The sequence below is a fragment of the Armigeres subalbatus genome, chromosome 1, assembly GCF_024139115.2.
Source record: "Armigeres subalbatus isolate Guangzhou_Male chromosome 1, GZ_Asu_2, whole genome shotgun sequence".
In the NCBI taxonomy this organism is placed as follows: Eukaryota; Metazoa; Arthropoda; class Insecta; order Diptera; family Culicidae; genus Armigeres; species Armigeres subalbatus.
The window spans coordinates 28,095,621-28,117,717 of record NC_085139.1 but is presented as its reverse complement, the minus strand read 5'-3'; the positions used below and the strand labels follow the sequence as shown (position 1 = coordinate 28,117,717).

The 22,097-nt window shown below is 38.2% G+C and overlaps 1 protein-coding gene across 1 annotated transcript in view; it reads right to left on the bottom strand.

Annotated features, from left to right (window-relative positions):
• The window catches only part of LOC134223149 (gamma-aminobutyric acid type B receptor subunit 2), a 128,278-nt gene extending 107,167 nt beyond the window's left edge, over positions 1 to 21,111 (bottom strand). The window contains exons 1-2 of the mRNA XM_062702290.1: positions 20,265 to 21,111; positions 5,887 to 6,446 (exon numbers count right to left, since the gene is read on the bottom strand). The gene's annotated coding sequence lies outside the window, so the exon portion shown is untranslated. The remainder of the gene's footprint in view (positions 1 to 5,886; positions 6,447 to 20,264) is intronic.
• Positions 21,112 to 22,097: the final 986 nt, after the last annotated feature.

The window sequence follows — 22,097 nt, the reverse complement described above, 5'->3', positions numbered from 1 at the left end:
TAATGAAAAGGCAGACGAGCTTGCGAAACGAGGTTCAAATACACAGTTTATTGGCCCAGAACCTTTCTGCGGTATATCATACTGTACCATAAAAATGGAATTAAAATCCTGGGAAGCACAAAGGTTGATGACCAATTGGTTGTTTGCCGAAAAGTGTGCTCAATCAAAAAGATTTATAATTCCCAATGTTAAAGTAACCGAAAAGCTCTTAGAGCTCAGCAAGAGAGCTCTTTGCACCTTCACTGGCCTAATAACCGGACACTGCCCGAGCAGATATCACTTGAAAAATATTGGCCAGATTCAGAATGATATCTGTCGTTTCTGTAACATGGAACGTGAAACCTCGGAACATCTGCTTTGCAGTTGTGATGCATTGTAAGGGTAGATCTAAATTTCTAAATAGTCGCTTTATGCAACCAGGAGATATTTGGGCTGCAAATCCTGGAAAGGTAGTGGGTTTTATTAACTCAATTATACCGGACTGGGAAAAAAAGCGTCTTAGGTTATTTACTTGACAAATGGTGATCAACCTAGAAGATGCGAATAGTTAATAGTAATCAGTGGTTCTACGCCCCAACAAAAAAAAAGAATACTTTCATTTTCAAAAATTAGTTAAGATGTGGCAAAGTTCAACTGAAAATTGCCTGATTTTTAACTCCTTAAAATCGGTCATGTTAACGTACGTCCCGCTATGAAAAATGTTTAACGAAATCAAGATGTTGCCATGCTGCAATTAGAAGGGATGATAAAGAGCAGGTGTCCGGAAAATACAATTAATCGGAAATAAATGGAAACACGTGAACAGTCGAGAATGCAGATTTAATTTTTTTTTTATTCAAAACGCAATGGGCTTTCAGCCTTCGAGGTGGCGACGGACGCCATCATCGACTTTGCGTCATCGAAGCATAATATCAGTAATACTAAGGACACACCTGTGGTATTTGTACCATGGTACAAAGCGACAAGAAAATAATTCCTAGGCTATCTTTAATGAAGACAATAATATGTATGGCACTCATTTCAAGATTCTTATACCATGGTACGAATACCACCAGTGTGTCATTAGTATAAGGATCTCAAGGGGAGCTTACTGAAACTTCGAAAGTCGATGTTGGACGCCAAGCTGGAGAGGGCGGTCGAGACGGCCAAGTTGGAACCCGTGAAATCCGTGGACTCGACTGGGGCTCAAGTATTCGCGGGCACATCGAAGGTGACTGCTCCAACGAAGCAGACACAAAAACGAGGGAGACAGTCTCCAGCGGATGAGCTCCCTGGGGGCCGCTCCAAAACGCAAAGGGTTACTACCCCGAACAAGGGTAGTGGGGCTTGGAAGCTGAACCCCGGCCAGGTACCTCCAAAACCGGGGGAGGAAGGACTCCGTCCACCCAGGTAAGACGGTGGTAAGGGGTTACGGCAAGCTGAGGGCTCTCAGCTTCCCCAGACCAGGGAAATAGAGGGCGATGACGCCTCCTGGACCCTGGTAAAGAACAAGAGGAAGCCGAAGACATCAAGGGCCGAAAAGAAGGCCCAGACGAATGAGGGTAGCAAGAAGTATCCAGGGGTGATGCCCTAGTCATCAAGAAGGACGAGGCTAAGTACTCGGACGTCTTGAAGGCGATGAGGAGTGACGTCAAGCGGGGCGTCTCGCAAAAGGGCGCCGCCCACAAGAAGTTGGCGGAGTAAGTCCTAGGTGAGACGGCCAAGGTGAGGGCACTCACGACGGAGGTGAATCTAAAGGTTAAAGACCTGGACGAGATCACCGAAGTCGAAGAGCTCGTCACGGCACTGCGGCGACAGTGTGAAGTTGAGACGCCCACCGCAGCCGTTCGGCTACGGAAAGGTCCGGCTGGGACGCAGGTAGCATTGGTTCGGCTATCTGCAGCGGACGCCTCCAAGGTAGTCAAGTTAGGGTGCGTCAAGGTGGGATGGTCGGTGTGCCTTGTGGGCATATACGAGCAACCCGAAGTTTGCTTCAAGTGCTTGGAACCGGGGCACAAGCAATGGGACTGCAAAGGCCCTGACAGAAGCAAACTCTGCCGACACTGCGGATTGGAGGGACATAAGGCACAATGCTGCACGAACCCTCCCAATTGTTTGTTCCAGCAAAGCTGTGAACAGCAAGCATCCCATTGAGGGGTTCGAAGTGCCCGGCGTTTAAGCGTGCTGCAAAATTAAAGTGCAGGTAACGCAGCTAAACCTGAACCACTGTGATGCAGCCCAGCAATTGCTGTGTCAGACAGTTGCTGAATGGGGGACGGATATCGCCATCGGATATCTTCATTGCCAAAGTCAACGGGGTCTTCTTCTGCAGCTGCTATGCGCCGATGGTCGATCGAGCAGTTCGGTCGTATGCTGGATTGTTTGACGGCTAACTTGAAGGGGCGTAGGCCGGTGGTGATAGCAGGGGACTTCAACGCTTGGGCCGTGGAATGGGGAAGCCGTTCCACGAATCAACGGGGCAGATCCTGATGGAATCACTGTGCATGTTGGATGTGGATTTGGCCAATGTCGGTACCGAAAGTACCTACAGCTGGAACGGGGCCGAGTCGATTAGCGACGTTACGTTCTGGAGCTGCGCAGTTCGAACTAGAGGGTAGAACTTCCTGTGATAATTGTGAAGAATTTCACATTTCACAAAAAACACTTTGAATTTACCTGTAAAAATCGATCCAATCTCCCGTATACATTCAATAGAATTTCTTTTGGAGATTTCAAAGAATTTCCCTTGAAATTTGTTGAACAAACTGCTGTGGAAATTAAAAAAAATGCTGTGGAGATATTAATTAAAAATAATCAGTGGAATTTTTTTGGAAAAATTTCTTTTGGTAAAAAAAAACAATTTCACCTGAATGTTCTGAAAAAAAATCTCAAACAAATTTCCATTAACTTTACATGGAAATTCCTAAGAATTTTCTTTCTAAATTCAGTAGAATTTCTTGTGAAAATTTCGAAGAGTTTTCCAAGGACATTCCGAAGAACTCGTGAAAAATTAAAGTTTCAAAGAAATTATTCGTTGAAATTGCGAAGAATTTCGCGTTGAAATTCTGAAAAATTTTCAAAGTTAAAATTGGAAAGAATTGTTGGTAAGAATGTTGAAAAAATATATTCCCGTGGAAATTTCGAAAAAATTTAAGTGAATTTTTTAAAAAAAAATACGTAAAAGTTCCGCCTAGTGAAAACTCTGAAAAAAAAATCCGCTTAAATTCCGAAGACTTTTTAGGGAAATTCAGAAAACAGTCTTTTGTAAATTCTGTACAAATTTGCAACTGTCATATCCAACCCCGTGAAACAAGGACTAGTTCTTGAAGCCACCGTTTGTTGGCGTGGCGCTAGTGCTGTTTATAAAGTTTAAAGCTCCGTTCATATTGTACCGATTACATTTCGCGCGGGTATTCAATTATCGCAAAATGATTTTCGATCGTAAAAATTTAAATTTCAATAACTTAAGTTATATTGTTCTGTTTTCGTCATTTATTCAGCATTTTACGTGCGGTAATGGCTGCCAAAATTTAACTCATGTTCTGGTACGGTGCAGTCTATTTGACGTTTGGCTTGTGTCGTTTGACATCGCAGCGACCACCATCATCATGAATAAAGCATTATGATGATGGAAACTTATCAAGCGACACAAGCCATTCTTCAAACTGTTTCTACTCTACCAAAAATTGAGTTCGATTGTGGCGGCCATTAGCACTAGTAAAATGCTGTACATGACCAAAATAACTGGGACAAGCAAATTTTGGGTAAAATTAAATAAATATATTGTAACTCTGTCAATTATCATCCGATTTTGACAATTTAGGGATGCCTGAACCGGAAGTTTAATATTGTTTCACAGTATGTTTACAGCACCGGCTAAGGTCCTTTTAGAAATAAGTTTATCAGAATCCGAATGAAAACACACATTAAGGTCCGTCTCATTTATCGAATTAAACTTAAAAGTGCCAGTTCGAAGGTTTTAAAAACACCAGGTCTTGAAAAAGGCTGGTGCCACCCAGAAAAACCATTAAAACATAGATCTATCAAAAGTTATCTTGCTTGCAAGCAGTGTCATTCGATAATTGTTTAATGAAATATGAGACAGCGTCCAACACACCTACTTTTCAGTTGACGAAATCAATTAATCTATTTGCCTAGGGCTGAAAGTCTGCTTAATAAAGAAACAAAAAAAAATAATTTATTTGCTCTTGACGCATAAACTCTCTTTGGTTACAAACTTGAGCTTACTATAATGTGGGTCCAGAAGAGCGTCCAGAAGTGGATATCGGATTCAGAAGGGTCCAGAAGTGGATATCGCATTGTGGATAAAATTTTGCTTTAAACTGGATCATTTGTGTGTTGACAGAATAATAGCTTGTGAAGCATAATGGACTTAGCGTAAAAGTCAGGAGATTAAAAAGATTAACTATCGAGCTGCCAATTACCATGCACCGGAAATAAGTTATTTTTATCTGAAGAGTAAACCTAACTATATTGGCCGTGTTGCAAATGTGTAACATTTGTAATTTTGTCGATTATGAGTTAATCTTAAGAATCGTCTCCAAATTGCCAGTTCTTTGAGCTGACTAAATGAAATCTAAAAGTTTGTTAGAAACCCCGAAAAACTGCTAGGATGTTTTGTAACATTGAATGAAATGGCCGAATATCAGAAACACGTAGTCGACATGTCGCTACCAAAGACCACAGAAAAAAATTTCGTGCAATTTATGCACTTATGCATATCATAAACTTCAACGTCCCATTCTTCACATGCCTACAAAGAAAATGTTGACAGGAAAGGTCAATTGGTATGCAGCTTTATTTTTTCCATTTGCGAAAATTAAGTTTCGAACAGAAATATGCATTAGGAATCAAAGGTTTTCTAATGTTATTAAGCCCGAAGCCCACTCTTTGTCACAATGACAAATATTTTCAAATAATACAAATAAGTTCAAATCAAACTGTTTAGATATCGACATGGGTATCAGGCAGACTTGACAAATATTTGTTATTGTAACAAAGCCTGTGCGGATAACTTTTGCGCCAGGTGTATCTCTAATGAAGGAATCAGTTATAGAGATAATTGCGATAAATTTTTAAAACATATTTTAGATGATTCGCTTTTTCTTTCAACAACAGCCTAAAATATAAAAACACTGCTTATTTTTTTTATTCGAATTAAATCTGCCCTGGAGCGATATTGTCGCATGCGTGTGTTCCGTGTTCTGTGTTCCGTGCTTAAAGCCACAACTTGACAGCTAGCACCAAGTTTTCTGCTTCAATCGCATTGTATGCAGATGACAGCCGTTTCAGGGTGCTGGTCATATCGGTGCACACCTCTAGTCCCAAGACATCGAGTTCTAGTTGAAGGTCTAGTCCAAGATGTTCATCTAAAATTGATTGATTTATTTGCGCCAAGGATATCAATCGATAAATTCTTTTGTTGGCTGTGATTAGCCAAAGGATTCAGAATGTCTTAGAAAATGTCGTTGCATTTTGTTTTCCCATTATTTTGTCCAAGAATGCCAGAACAGTCATGATCATTTTTCCACCCTCAAAATTTTACCCAAGAGTAAGGTTCACTCTATTATCAAGTCCATAGAATATTAAAAGAAAACTTTTTCAAGCTTTGTAAGAAGGTCCGCCACTGTGAATAGACCCTTCCAGGTCGATGGTCAGCCCCAACAATCATCCTTCCCCTCACCCTGTTTTTTTTTTGCAACATTTGGCTCGACTTGCACAGAACTGGGCTCTACTCGCTCTCGCCGCTGGCGAAAGGCACATAAAAAAAATCACATGTATCTAGCGTTGTATGTTGTAAATCATTGCAAAGAGGTTTTCCCGATGAGCTTAAAAGATTCTCGTTTCCCTTGGCTTTCATTTTATTTGAGTTGGGTTAAGACTCACCTTTCACCGCTTCACTGATGGCTCCATAGCCGCCACAGACTACGAATCAGAGGTTTGTAACGTGTAACTGAGCTGCGGCGGTGATTGTAGATATCCCCAGCGTAAATCGATTGAATCGTCGAGGATTACGGTCGAAGCGGAACGATGAAAGAATTCTGAGCACAAGTTATCTCTCGTTCGGTTTTTTATCGCAACTATGAATGCACTTCACTCGAATCGATTCCACGTCCGAAGTATGACCGGCAATATCCCACTTGGCCACTTGTTTTCGTTTTTCTTTTTCAATTTGTTTTTTTCCTTCAGACACTGATGCCAATCTCACCTCTGGTGGTCGGAGCTTATATGGAAACTGCGACGCCAACGATCACCGTTCCATTAAAAAGGATTATATTTTCGTTATCACTTACGGCGACGTCTACGACGACGACGACGACGCTGGCAAACTTTTCTCGTTTTACGACTATCGTGCCACCAGGACAAGCTCTCATCCACCACAGGTCACTTATCTTGCCTTTGATTCTTCGAGAAGGTCTTCCGGTCACTGTTTGCACTGTTGATCACTGGAAATAGAATAAAATAAAAGAAATAAATTTTCCGCAATCCTTGGCAAGGTAAGCTGTTTTTCGTTGGAATTGTCCTTTTTTTCTTTTCTGGGCGGTTTCTATCGAGATTTGTTTCATCTGCATGCCATCAAAAGTAAATTATGAGATTGCACTCTGATAAGATGGTAGATGATACGAATGAATGGACCAATCGAGTTTGAGCTTCTTTCATTTCCTATGCAAGCATGTGACGGCAGTAAAAAGGCCAAAACAATAGACAGGAAGATGTAAATACCGAGATTTTCCATAGTTAGGGAAACACTTTCCATTTATTTATTTTTAGAAAGATGAATGTGGGAACTATGAGATGATGAAACGGAACAATTACCCTAGATGAACATTAACAACAGCACTATCCTACGATGGACCATGCGCCTCCACACATGTCCACGCTCTGTTCATATCAGAAAGTCCTAATAATATTCATTATGAAGTTTTTCTCATTTTTGCGTTTTATATTAGTGTATACATTTAAAGTGGCTTGGGCCTTCAGCTTTGTTTAATTTTTTTATTGTTATTTGATAACTAAAAAAAACTAAATATCCCATTCGCGATTCAAATCAAGCACAAGTCAAAACCCAACAGACTCTTGGCCCAGAGAGTCGTTCATGAATCTACTCGCTATTTGCACCATTGGACTGTTGCAAGATCTTATTCGATGAATGCATTGAATTAAGTTTTTTTCGCTAACTCTTTAACACCCAACTTTTTGTATGTAGCCCAAATTTTGGTTTTCGCTCAAAATCATTATTTTGCTTCCTAAAATCGATCTGAATACATTTTTGGCAATAACAATTTTGAATTTGTGTTTTCATAAATTTAACATTTCAAATTCTTAGTGTTTTTAGTTTTTTATTCATGGAAATAATTTTTCGAGTCTATTCATCTTTTTTAATTTTTCAACGTATTAAGAGTATGAAAATGCTCATTCAATGCTGAAACATAGCTGTTATTGAATTATAGGGATATTTTTTTAATTTTCGTTTGAGAAGATGGAGAATTATTTAATAGTGTATCATTCACCAGAATAGGATGTTATATAGAATAAACTTGGTTGTGGGAAAATACTAAATTACAAATATTTCACTCTTCAACGGCATACGAACAAAAACACGGAGGAACAAAAATTCACCCAATTTTTAATGTTTTTTTAATATATACCTGTCTATGTAAGTAGAATTTTGAAAATTATTTTTTAGCCACATTTAAACATACATTGAAGTTTTTATTATTGATCAAAAATAAAATCTTTTTGAAATCTGAACAACAATAAATTACAAAAAAAATAAAAAAATACCTTTTCTGCAGGCTCATATGGGTGTTAGAACTTCTATTGGGGTTTAATGCATTTAAGACTGAAATCATTTTTCGACGAATTTGCGAAACGATACAATTCTGCCTGAAAAGCAAATAGGGTTTATGTCCCTTTATCCATCTCAATAAGCAAGCAAACATATTATAATTGACAACTATGTAATAAACTTAAATTAATTGCTTAACCTTCTGTCTTTGCTCCAACAAACTTACGTTGTCTGTGCTCTGGGGTCATATTGACGCCATATTGGAATTGTTATAACTTTTTGATTGTATGGTCAATTTCGGATATTTTGGGATGGATCGATAAATAAATCATCTTTAAGGATGTTACCTAAGATTGACCATAGATGGGCGGGTACCTTGCGGAAGGGGTTTTCGTATAAAGGGTACAAAACATATCATATCTGAAAATCCTACCCCCGCCCCCCTCTAAATCCGGCCCTGGGTCTTCCATAGGTTTTTTTTTTAATTTCTTTTATTTGATAGGCTCAGTCGTGTAAAGGAAACACTTTGCGGAGCCAAAAGCATTATTGTTTGGTTAACAATATTGAAATTACATGAAATTTGATAACCCAATTTATTACAATGTAATATAAAACTAATCATGATAAAATTGCAACTGTTCTATCGGCCTACCGATGGCCGCTGCTATTCTATGTTTGTCTTTCTCAATCAGTGCCTTCCGTTCATCTTCATCATCGAGCCAGTGCAGTGATAAGTTGCTACTCTGTATTTATTCTTCCCTGGAGAATTTTCTGGTACTGTAATCAGGCTACTGTCGCTTTCGCTTGAAACTGAGTTTTGATCGTTTTGATTGTTCCGTCTCTTTTGTACGTTGTTGATCACAGCGTCCGAATCCCGATCAGAATCAAGTGACCGTTGTCGTTTCGCATCCGCCTTCTTCTTTTTGCCTTTATCGTATACTAAGTATACGTAAAGGCTATACGATCACTCCAAAACCAAACTTTTGATAGAAGGCTCGGAGACCCATAGTGTTATATACCAATCGACTCAGCTCGACGAATTGAGGTGATGTCTGTTTGTGTGTATGTATGTATGTGTGTGTGTGTGTATGTGTGTATGTGTACAAAATTTTGTAGACACACTTTTTGGAACTTAACATTGGCCAAATCACTCGCAACAAGTTCCATTCGACTGAGAATCCTGTCCCATTGTTTGCTATTGAAAATTGGCCAAATTGGACTATGGGATCAAAAGTTATGGCCAAAATACTATTTTCTATGCGCAAAACACGCTAAAAAGCAATCACTCATATGTTTTTAGTTTTTTTTTGCACGAGAAAGGCACTAACACCGCTAGGTGGATTAATCAGGGTTTTTTTGTCTATTTTTGCCTTTCTCGTATACTAAGTATACGTAAAGGCTATATGATCACTCCAAAACCAAACTTTTGATAGAAGGCTCGGAGACCCATAGTGTTATATACCAATCGACTCAGCTCGATGAATTGAGGTGATGTCTGTTTGTGTGTATGTATGTATGTGTGTGTGTGTGTATGTGTGTATGTGTACAAATTTTGTAGACACACTTTTTGGAACTTAGCATTATCCGATTTACTCGCAACAAGTTGCATTCGACGAGGAATGCGGTCCCATTGTTTGCTATTGAAAATTGGCCTGATCGGACTTTGCATTTCGGAATTATTGAAAAATCATTGTTTTTTCCCAAGGGTCCCCCCTTGGAAAAAAAATTCAAAATCGAAAATTTTTTTTTTTCTGGAATGGTGGGAATGCATAGTAATTAATGCAAAACATGCAAAATGATAGAAAATATGCGATCTATCCCCCTAAAGTGCTTTTTTGAACCTTTCCTATGTGATTTTTTCAGTACATTTTACGATGCACGAGAAAGGCATCATCACCGCTAGGTGGATTAATCTGGGTTTTTTCATTTTCACCACTGCTTACCAAAGCTGGTACGTCCACTGGTACAGTAACGGCACCTTCCTCTGCCACTTCATCAAGTGTTTCGATTTCGAGTTCAATCGTTGATTGTTGCATTTTTGTTTCGTTTTGTTTTTTCCCAGCAATAGGACAACAGCTTTTCAAATGTTTGTCTGACTTGCAAGAGAAACATTCTAGCTTGATTCCATCGTAGAATACCCTACCTCTCCGATTTCGAATGTATAGGATATCTGGAATTTCCTCTTCTATATCCATATAGATACCGCGTACTTTGGTTTGCATTTCAAGATGAAATTCTGGCGGAAATCGCTCCCGTACGGTACGTTTTATCTTCCCAAATTTCGGTAGCGCAGATGTCAGGTCAGTGTCCGTTATTTCTGGTGGAAGGTCGAATATGCGCACATATCGAGTGTTACCCGCCACGGACATACGAACCATTGCTTTCTTCCCATTAACGTATTGGAAAGAAAGCAGTTGTTCGTTGTTGGCAATAACGAAATTCATAGCCTCTTCACTTCTAAAGCGTATGAAAACTGACTTCTCATCAGAAATCTTATACGGGGCCGTCCAGAAACCACGTGGTCATATTTTTGAAGATTTTCAACCCCCCTCCCCCCATGTGGCTTATCGTGGTCATATGGCAGACCCCCCTCCCCCCCTATGACCACGTGGTTTTTTTCAAAAAGAAAAAAAAAAGAAAAAAAAAGTTATATAACTAAAACATATGGTTAACCCGATCAATTTTGAAGATGAACAAAAACAGGAATTTCAACTGATTCAAAATCAAACTAAACCCAGCATGGAAATTATAAATTTTCATGAATTCTAACATTTTGATGATGTTATCATGTTGTAATCTGCATCAGGTATTAGGATATCTAGAACTCGCACACCTTCGATGCATCAGGATACAAAAAAAATGTGGACTCGCGAATATGTAATAAAAATTTCTAGAAAAAATTGTAATGGCTTAGAAACTTTCCAAATTATCCCTATATTTTTTATTTTTTGGCTTTAAATGCTAGTTTTCATTTTATATCTACAGTCTTTAATATCTTTGGGTTCCTTTTGGTATTCTAGAATTTATTATTATATTTTGGTATTTAACCCTTTCAGGACGATTTTTTTACATGGATTTAACGTACATATTTAGGGTTTTCCTCTCGATCTTGTCAAAACTAGTATAGTAAGAACTGAAAAGTCGTATTTTTTTTCGGGAGTCGTAGGCCAAACTGCTCTGAGGTACATATCCTCGAAAGTATCAAAAATCATGCCAAGAAACAAAATGTCCTAAGCTGAGAATATATCCACAAATATCTATGTAATCATGAGACATGATATTACGGAGTTTTGAAACGACCCGATCAACCAAGTTCTGAACGATGTATCCGTACATCGCTAAGCATCCAAGCAGGTCCATTGAGCCGCTGTGATTTCATTTATTACTTTCACAAGCTACAATAGACCTTCCATGAGTCGATGTTCTAAGATACGATATCGTCTGAAGTAGAAACCCTGCTTAAAAATTTATAAAAAAAATTCCATAACAATTAGCAAATTTCCAATAAAGAAATATCATGGTATGAACAATAAAAAAATATTAAATTTTCTACAAATAATGCAAAATTTTCATAAACAATTAGGAATTTTCCACAAAACAAAAATAAATTAACACTTTCAAAACCAAAAATTGCAAATATGAAAGAAGAATTTTCCATAAATAAATCAATATTAGCAATAAATAATTACAAAATTTTCCACAAAATAATTTTTTTTTTACCAAAAGTTAAAACCTTTCCACGAAAAAATCAATAAAGAGCATCAAAAACAGGAAGTTTTCCATTAAAGAATATAAAATAATATATAAATTGAGCATTTTTCCATAGATTACCTCTTCTTTAAAAGCGTTTGAAGTTCATGGAAAATGTTATCAATTTGATTGCTTATTAGTATTTTCTCAATGTAAATTTTCTTATTTTTTCATTGCTCTTTATTGATGTGAAAGAAACCCAGCATTACCCAGGTGTTGCAAGTGTCACAATGAACTATTTGCAGCACCACACTCTAGATCAATTTCCGTGCGTTTGTTTTGTTTTCCTCAACAGCTGACCCAAAATTGTATATTATTGACTTCTTACATTTCCCCGTTAAATTCACCAACTTTTTGTATATACAAACCTTGCGGATTCCAAAACGAATCGATTAGGGAAAAATCTTGCATATCGGTCAACCCGATCGCGAGTTAAATCGTCAGGAAGGAAATCTCAACTCATTTTTATTATATAGATTTATAATAAAATATTTTATAATATTTTTTGCTTTTACAAGTGTTAATTTATTATTGTTTTGTGGAAAATTTTCAACTGTTTACTGTTTTGCATGGAAATTCTATATTTATTTAATACTCATGCCCTGATTTCTTTATTGCAAATTTATTTGATTATGTAAAATTTCTACTTTTTCTTTATTAAATAGATTTTCAGTCCAGAGCTGGCTCATCTTTCAAAATTTCTAATTCTCCATTGAAATTTTATTTTAATATCGACTCGTGGAAGCCAATGATGTCATAATACACATATTTTCTCAGTTACTCTGATGGTTCTTTCGAATAATTTTCCAAGGAACTTCTATTCCACATATCGAATATGCTTTAGTTAATGGTCCTTTCATAAGCGACTCATAGAGTAATGAATGTATTATAGATCAATTATTATTTTGGAGCTCGGATCATTCGATTTATCCAATTAACCAACTTATGAATGATGTATGATATAATATCCCAGTAGGTCCATTGGGTTGATATGACTTCAATTATTATTTATACAAGCTACTACAGACTTTTTAGCTTATACAAAACGTCCTGGAAGTCGTAATTTGAACTATTTAATCATTCAAGTCCGTGAACCCAGTGCTTCTAAGGCCCTATAAAAAAAGTTTGCGAACAAACCTCATTGTCATTGTGCAACTTGATGTTAACTAGATAATTTTGGGTACCTTGTCTCTTGGATCTCATGTTAATGGAAATAAGGATCATATGCTTATTGCATCGAATTGGGATATACCGATGATGTCTTAATTGATCTGGATATCGTGGGCTGAACTTAAGAACGTTTTGGAGTACCTTGAGCATCTCGTATTCCTGAATATTAATCACTGGCTTAACGTTCAGGATGACCTATCTTATCTGAGTATTCAGAATGATGAAACAATGTGGTTTACGATTCAAACATTTCAACTTCATTTGCATGCTCTTAGAATCGAAATCTTCCCAAGGTCTCGGATATCTGAGTTTTCAGGGTCAGTCAAATTTGAGCTCCCATATTTTTTCTGTAAAGCCAATATCTAGATGAACAATTTTGCTGAAGAAAATGGTGGCCTAGCTCTCTTTTGTGATTTTATAGACAATCTAAAACGCTGGGCATATATGACCCATCCGTCCTGAAAGGGTTGAGATTTGTTTTGGAATTGAATTTCAATTGTTATTATAACACTATTATTTAACCTAGATTGTTTTAGGGATTGGAGTGTTTTTTTTTTCTGGAACACTGATTTTTTTTTTCTATATCGCAGGAATATCCTTAGTTCTAAGACCCTTTTATTAATTTAGAAAGTATTATTATTAATTAGAATTTCATGTTGATTTTTTAAATGCAAGCTTCTCTATGTCATACGCACTACTAGAATTTTGTGCATTTAGAACATTTAAGTGCATTATTAATTTTTTCGATCAATTATCCTAATTGTTCAATATCATAAAACCTAGACTTCTTAAGCCTAAACTATTGCCTACATTTGTTGTTGGAATAATTTTAAATTCCAAGATCTTCTGTATTTTCAAGAATAATTATTCTGGAGTTGCAAGGGAAACCGTTCAGAATATTGACAAGAAATTCTTCGGAGTCTCAACGGAAAAATATTTAGAATTTCAACGACTTTTTTTCCGAAATTTTGTGGAAGAGTTCCGAAAAATGTTCGATGGAAATTTTGAAGAACTAGAAGAATCCGTAGAAGAATCCGAAATGCATATTTACGATGAAAATTCCAATAAACATCAAATTCCGAAGAATTCCCAGTATAAATTAGAAAAAAATTCCAGCTGACTTTTGTTTACAGAATCTCTAAAATTTATTTTCAAAATCCTGGGCAACATTAATGAATCTACAAAGGAAATTCTTCTAAATTTCCATTGGAATTTTTTTGACGTAGAATACGTCTTATGGGAAAATATAGGGAGGGGGGGTCATTCAGCAGAATCAAATTTAAGACCGTCACGAAAAGTGGTCAGGAAGTATGAACTAATAACTCAGCCGATTTTGATGATTTTTTTATCGATTGATCGACAAACTGTTTAAGATTTTGCACAATCATTAGAAACAATTAAACTATTGAAAATTGAATATCGTCAGGAACTGTTGAAAACTTATTATACACAGTTCATTGCCCACATTTCGTAAAAACATGAACTCTCATTGTACATTTTGTAAAAACATGAACAATTTTCAAAATTGTAGTTGCAGTCCGCTGATGCAAAAGTGTCGGCGGCGTGATGCCAAAAACCATCTGCGGCGAAAATTTTTAAAAATATTTTTCCATTTTTCCTTCCCAATTTTTTTTGTGTGGAAATTAAGACTGAATCGCAACCTGTTTTTTCGTTATTTTTTTATGGAAATAGGATTAAAGGCTAAGATGGTCAAATAACGCAGATATGCATCGGCGTTGCGACCGACGCTGCGTTACCGTTTTTAACCGATGCACACCTACGTCTTTTTAACGCTGAGATGAAAAGACGCTACGTGGTCATCGGCCCTAAGATGCGCTTTGCGTTTAATGACTAAATCATAAAATTTTAATGATTATTACACCGCTATTGTTATTCACCAAAAGTTTTTCGTGTAAAAAAAAACACGTGGTTCGAGAGCAACACCCCTCCTCCCGCCATGTGGCTTATCGTGGTCATTTTCCAACCCGTTTACAGAAAAGGTGTAGGCTATTCAAGTAAACCCTGAAGTCAAGGCCTTTTGATCTACGCGCGTAACCAAAGATCAGCCAGTCTGTTTCAAATGTGGTACATACTCTTAGTGATACTGATAATCAAAAGTGTACACAGTATATATTCTTGGACATTCAAGAATTCCTTGGAGTTAAGGCCTTTGTGTCTACACGCGTAACCAATGGTCAGCCAGTCTGTTTCAAATATACTACATGCTCTTAATGCTAAAAAGAATAAAATGCGTTCACAGTATATGTTCTTAGTCAACCAAGAAATCCCTTGTCAAGGCCTCTGGGTCTACACACGTAACCGAATATCAGTCAGCCTGTTTCAAATATGGTAGAAGCTCTTAGTAATACTCTGATTTAAATACGGTCACAGTGTATGTTCTTGGTCATCCGAGAAATCCCTGGAGTTAAGGCCTTTGTGGCTACACAAAGTTATCTTCCACCTGTCATCTTCCACCTTGCCCACTGCGCACTTCGCCTTCTTGTGCCCGTCGGATCGTTGTCGAGAACCATTTTCACCGGGTTACTGTCCGACATTCTGACTACGTGCCCGGCCCACAGCAGTCGCCCGATTTTCGCGGTGTGAACGATGGATGGTTCTCCCAACAGCTCAGCTCCACGAACCGTCCGCCATCTGCACCCCACCATAGATGGTACGCAGCACTTTCCTTTTGAAAAATCCTAGTGCGCTTCGGGCCTCCACGAGCATCGCGCATCCACGATTTCCAGCCCCTAGCATTGAAATTATGGTGAAGTTTTGACAGTCAGCATCGCTTACAAGTAAACTATATTGTTTCAGATCCTATGGCAAAATAGCATTACTATTTGAGAGTTCAAAACCGAAAAATCATATGGAAATATCCAAAAAATTTGGAATTAGCATTGTTACGATGTATTTCGTAGTTTGAACACTAGTGATACTCATGTTTCACTTTTGAGATCCTTATCTAGAATTCTATCAGAAATCAAGAAAGGGAGTGGTCCTTGATTCCAGTCAAAGACAAAAATAACAAAATCATGAGGTTTACGTCTCCTGGCCACGCCCATCTTCACCGTAACTAGAGAGAGAAAGGAAGTGCTGACGTGGTACTCACTTAACGAGAGGCCACGGACTTAGCAACACCCTCATAAGTACCACGGAGTTGGATAATGAGGAAGGTATCCGTTGGGTCAGGATTTTCCTGTAGCTAGCATTGTAACCGTGGTAGATCTTACCCCGTAACACACCACGTAAAGGTGTCTACCCAGCGTTACAGGTCTGTCCAGGATTTGGGCTGAAATACTCCTCAGTGCGAAGTGTAGCCATGGATCGAGCCGAATGGAGAAGACTCTTTTGTACTAACACAGGCCCCTTCGGCCTTAGCCTGAATAAATAAATAATAACAATAAATTTCCTAATGAATTCCTATTCGACTTACTTCAACGTTTGTTGAATGTGGCATTTTACAATTCATACAATTTACAGCTCTACTTAAGATGCTAAATATATTAATATACGAATTCTAAATATGTTAGGGTGGCTCAAATTAGTATGGGAAAAACTTTTTTTATTTTTTTTGATGGGCCGCCTTCTTATTCGGCTCTATTTGATGCCCTGATGTTATGGACAGAATTTCAGCCAAATCGGTCAACATTTGGGCGGTGCTAAACTTGGTGGAAGTTTTTATGCAAAAATGTATGCAGAAACATCCAAAAACAGTGAATTGTAGATGGACGGCACAACTTACGATGAAGGACTATGATACTCATTCAGATCTTGGAGAATTTAATACAGAATGTTATGCAGAAAACTGCGAGAAGATTGGAGCTTGCCCGGTTAAGTTATTAGCATGAAGTGGGGTTTTAGCAAATTTCGTTTCTTTTACCTTTGAAAAGAAATAAATTCACCCCTACAACACTCCAGTAAAATACTAATACCTTTGCCTAATGAACTCTAATCTTCTCGCGGTTTTCAGCATAACATTCTGTATTTAATTCTACAAGAACTGAATGAGTATCATGCTTCTTGATCGTTAATTGTGCCGTCCAACTGTAGATCACTGTTTTTGGATGTTTCTGCATACATTTTTCCATATAAACTTCCAACGAGTTTAGCACCGCTTAAACGTTGACCGATTTGGATGAAATTTTGTCAAGAGCATCAGAGCATCAAAAAGAACCGAATAAGAGGGCCTATCAAAAAATTTGAAAAAGTGTTTTTTGAGCCACCCTAATGTATACAAATGTTACAAGTTATAGTTATGTGTATTTTTTGCCTGAGTTTCACATTTTTTAACTATCATAGATGTAAAACAAGAAATGCATCATCAGTCCCAGTAACTGTTATAAAATGCACGTGTTTTATACTGCCAACTAAGACAAAAATCCTCCAAAATCAACCCAAATGTTATAAATATGATTAAATCACAAATCGTATTGGATATCCCTCAACCCTAAAACTGAGGATATCCTACAACAAATGTACGTATGAATTGATATGAAATGATTTTCTTTTTCATCTAACGAACAAATTATCACAAGTCAGTCGAAAAGCCGCGAGGCGTGATTTGGTTGAACCCCATCCAATTTATAACTCTCCCCTAAATCTACTATAATAACGTTCAAAACGATTGGAAATCAACAATATCCATTTGCTATCTGGGCTATTTATTTGGGGCTTGCTGTGCTGAAAATTACTTCAAGAAGTTGTCTGTAGCTTCTTGTTATATAGTTACACACAATAGGGTGTAGAACCTAATAAAGCTGCTCACTGTCATGTTTGTGGTGTTTAGCTTAATTGTTTTCAACTCTTCAATGGATTTTTGAACCTAACCTAGTGTAGGTGATTGACAGCTTGTCCATAATGCTAATGTTTATTCACTGATGCACCGTCACCTCCACCATCCGTAGAGAACTACTTGTCTAATGAGCGTTTTGCAGATAGTCTGTTTGTTACTGCGGCGGACTCCATTCGATCCAAAGTCCAAAATATGTACGGCTCCCAGCCACGACGCGTTTACGAATTTCTATACTGGGGGTCTCGGGGGTCACCAATGAGTCTAATGCACTCGATTTCGTCACAGCCGATACAAACTCGTGGTGGAGGTCTTACATTGTCTTCTCTTGAGCCTCTTTCTACCATCTAATTCGTCGACTTCGACGTGTAGATGACTAGTCCGAACCGCTTAGCTTTGTCTGATGTAGGTTTTCTTCATCTTCTTAAAATTACGTGCAATAATGTCAATGTCGTCGGCGAAACCAAATAGCTGAACGGACTTCGTGAAAATCGTACCACTCGTGTCGATCCCTGACCTTCGTATTACCCCCTCCAAAGCGATATGGAATAGCGGACATGAAAGACCATCACCTTGCCGTAACCATCTGCGCGTTTCGAAGGGACTTGAGAATGCCCCTGAAACTCGAACTATGCACAACACCCGATCCTTCGTCGCCTTGATCAACCGTATCAGTTTATCCGGAAATCCGTGTTCGTGCATTAGCTGCCATAGCTGCTCTCCATCGATTGTATCATATTCGGCTTTGCAGTCGATGAAAAGATGATGTATAGGAACGTTGTTATTGCGATATTTCTACAATACCTGGCATATAGCGAACACCTGATCCGTTATAAAGCGTACGCCCGTAAATCCCGCCTGGTACTGCCTCACGAGCTCTCTTGCAATTGATGCTAGTCGACGGTATAAAATATGTGATTGCACGGTAATTGCTGCAATCTAGCTTATCGCTCTTTTCGTAGATGGGACACACGACATTTTTCATCCGATCCCCCTCCCAATTCTTGGTAATTACCCAGTGCAGCGCACTAGCCAGTGCATCACCATCGTAAATAGCTTCCCTGGTAGTTGGCCAACCCCAGGGGATTTGTTGTTATTCAGCCGGCCAATCTCCTCCTGGATTTCGTGGAAATTCGGAGCCAGAAAACGTATGCCCCTCGTGCTCCCTGGTTTTGATTTCATTATGAAAAATTCTTCATTCATTGTTGCAATTTTTACTTTTGATTAACTATTTTTATTTCGTGGAAAGTTTTTAATTGTTCATGGAAATTTTGCATAGCTTAGGGAAATTATATATTTTTTTTTTGCTTAGCCCTGATTTCAATGTTGGATATTTCCTAATTTTTTATGGGAAACTTTGAATTCTTTATGGAAATTATATTTTGCTGCCCTTTCTAGCGATAGAAGCCCCTCGCGGGCATTGAGACAATTGTTTTCTATAAGTTATAACTTTTGAGCACACAAGCCGTTTTCTCGCATTTTCAACAGGAAACAATCCCCCATTGAATGCAATTTGTTCTGTTACGAGATGAACCGGCCTAGGGCCGAAAATCTCGTAAATAAAAATAATTCAATTCAATTTGTTTTGAGCAAATCGGTAACGATAAGTGCTTGAAAATGAGTGAGATTTTTTTGCATGTAGGGGGAGATAGTCCATCGCCGGACACCTCCCAATACCGGGAACTTCTGAAAACGATACCTGCAGAGGTCCCTCCACCATCTTATGTAGTACAAAAGAAGCTATTGAAAAGTCCTTCACCTCATATTGTACACTTTGTACAAAATCTTCTAGGTATATAATAAAAATGAGTTGAGATATTTCCTTCCTGGCGATTTAGCTCGCGAACGGGTTGACCGATTTGTAAGATTTTTTTTCTCTAATCGATTCGTTTTGGGATCCGCAAGGTTTGTCTTTGTATATACAAAAAGTTGGTGAATGAAATGTAAAATATCATTAGAATACAAATTTGAGTCAGCAATTTAGGAAAACAAAACAAACGCATAGAAATTTATCTAGAGTGTGGTGCTGCAAATAGTTCATTGTGGCATTTGCAACACCCGGGCAAAACTGGGTTTCTTTCACTAATTTTAAATAACAATCATTATTTGTTAGATATATTTAAGAACCCTCCTCACGGAATCCAAATTCCAAAGTACTCGCTTTTTCAGAGGCACACCACTCGATACAGAAGTAACGCACAACTGTCATTTTTATAATTTTACGCATGCTGCGACGCAGCAAACCTGAAATTATATGAATGACAGTTGTGCGTTGCTTCCGTATCAAGTGGTGTGCCCCTGAAAACGCGAGTACTTTGAAATTTGGATTCCGTGAGGAGTATCCTTAATGTTACTGTGGTGCAAAATCATTTTTTGCATCCGGTAGCAGTCCTCCGGGTCCGGACAGTGATTTTTCTCATGTGATCAAATAGCCATTCTTTGCATCTGTTTTATTAAACTTACTTCAAATCTATTGTTTCTTCTTGCTAAGGTATCAGAAAGCCTCAGAAATAGGGTGAAACAAAAATTAAAGATATCATTCAAAATGGTGAGAATTTTGAGTAGGATGTAGGAAATTAATGTGGAGAGCTAAGCTGATTGGTTCATAAAAGTCGGTTTTCCTATCAGAAATTCGTTTTTCGAGTGAACATATACCCTTTTTGTTACACGTTAGTATGCGAAAAAGGCAAAATATAATATATCGTATAACATAGAACACGTTATTGGTATATACCAATCTGATACTCATGTAAAAATGCTTACCTTCTACATATCGAACTAACTACTGCAACCGACGAAGGAAAATCCTCTTATCAATAATTAACAGGGCAAATTTGAAATTGAACTTCCTGGTATTCCGTATCCGCTCCTGGCGCTTTCTGCTTCGCTTGCTTATTCTTCTTCTTCTGTTTCCGCTTCACATCAGTTGGCCCTATTTTCCCATCCACCCACCACGAGCGAGGGACATTGATCCATGCATTGAATGCAGCTTGACGACCTCCCCTGACGTATTTTCACGCTTCACTTAGCACTTCTGCTCCAGAAAGATACTCCTTTTTGCCGTTTCTTCTTATTTTATTCTTCTCACGAGCACTTATTCATACAGACGACAACTGTAAACCATTACGTGAGCTTCATTATTGCTTCTTACTTTTTCATTACATCTTCTCCGATTGTTGGTTCTCATCCAATATAGACCAATTGCAACTTTTTTTATTCAGAATACGATGCCTTTCAGCCTGTGGCACTTTGCTCTGGTAGCTTCGGAATTGGCTGCATTTTTCACACACAGTTACCCCCTTCTCTAGAGTGGGCAGCCCAATTTGATCATCTTCCACTGAACCACCCAGCCGAAATCCCTGCCTAAGTTTGACCTTCAATCACTTGAAAACTCCGTGCCCTCGCAGGAATCTACGTTTGCCTTGAAATTCACATCACATTTGCTGCACAATCCGCACGCACCGCGAAAAGAACACACCCCAAATCACTAGGAAAATTTCCCAATCAGAGCAGGGAAAAAGTTTCACCACACTTTGCACCACCGAGGGCCACCAATGTGGATGGATGGGAGCAAAAAAAAGCTCTGTTATAGAGGCTTTCCGCGAGCGAAGAAAATTCCGTGCCGTCTCCACTGCTGGCTGCGAACCGAATGAGTACAGGGAATCAAATCGTCGAATCCGCTCGTTCGTTTCCAGGATCTGTTTAGGATGTATGAGAGGTGTTGTGCGACGAGAGCGAGGAAAACTGGGGAAAATCACCCACACAGAGACCGGAAGGATATTTGTGATCCACGTTGCGGCGGAAAATGTGACACGGAAAATTCTAGGGATGGATTTCTTTTTTAGAATTTATATACACGATTGGAAACTGCAATGCGATTTGTTCAACCAATTCAAATTCTCAGAGGTTTCAATCTCCTGAAGGCAAACATAAAGGAGACCACGTGGGTCGCGACCTCGCAGCCTGTGTAAATCTTATGGAAGGTGTTAGCGACCCCCCAACTTTGAGAAGCTATTGTAAAAAAAGTTTAGGATTTTTAAGCATCGTGACTATTTTATGGTTTCTGAAGTTGTTACTGACTTATCACGTTTCACTTCTATGTTAGTTATATTTGTAACCTATTCTCTTTAATCGATTTCCTCATTGCATGTTTGAAAGTTTTCCAAGTTCAACTTTTTACGTATAATAGAATAATTGATACGATGGTTGGGGGTGTACCCAGAGACGTTGTTTATAGAACAGTGAAGCCGAAAGTACCAAACGAACCGTCAAACGCGGTACCAAACGAGCAAAGTAAACAAACATTACCAATCGGTACTAAATGCAAGATAGGTATTGTAATCAACAAGATAGAAATTATAAAAAAGTTTGAAAAGTACAGTAAATTAAGATGTTTTCAGAGTTCTCATAGCAAATTAGTAGTGCTCCTACAGTTGCGGAACGGAGAAAAGCAATGGGGTTCGTAACTATAGGAACATAAATAAAAAAATACCGCAACTATTAGACCACTGTACCAATAATTGGTGGTTTAATTTTAGACCACAATTAGGAATATTGTTGCGATGGTTTCCAGACTGCAGAAAAAAGTAAATTCAA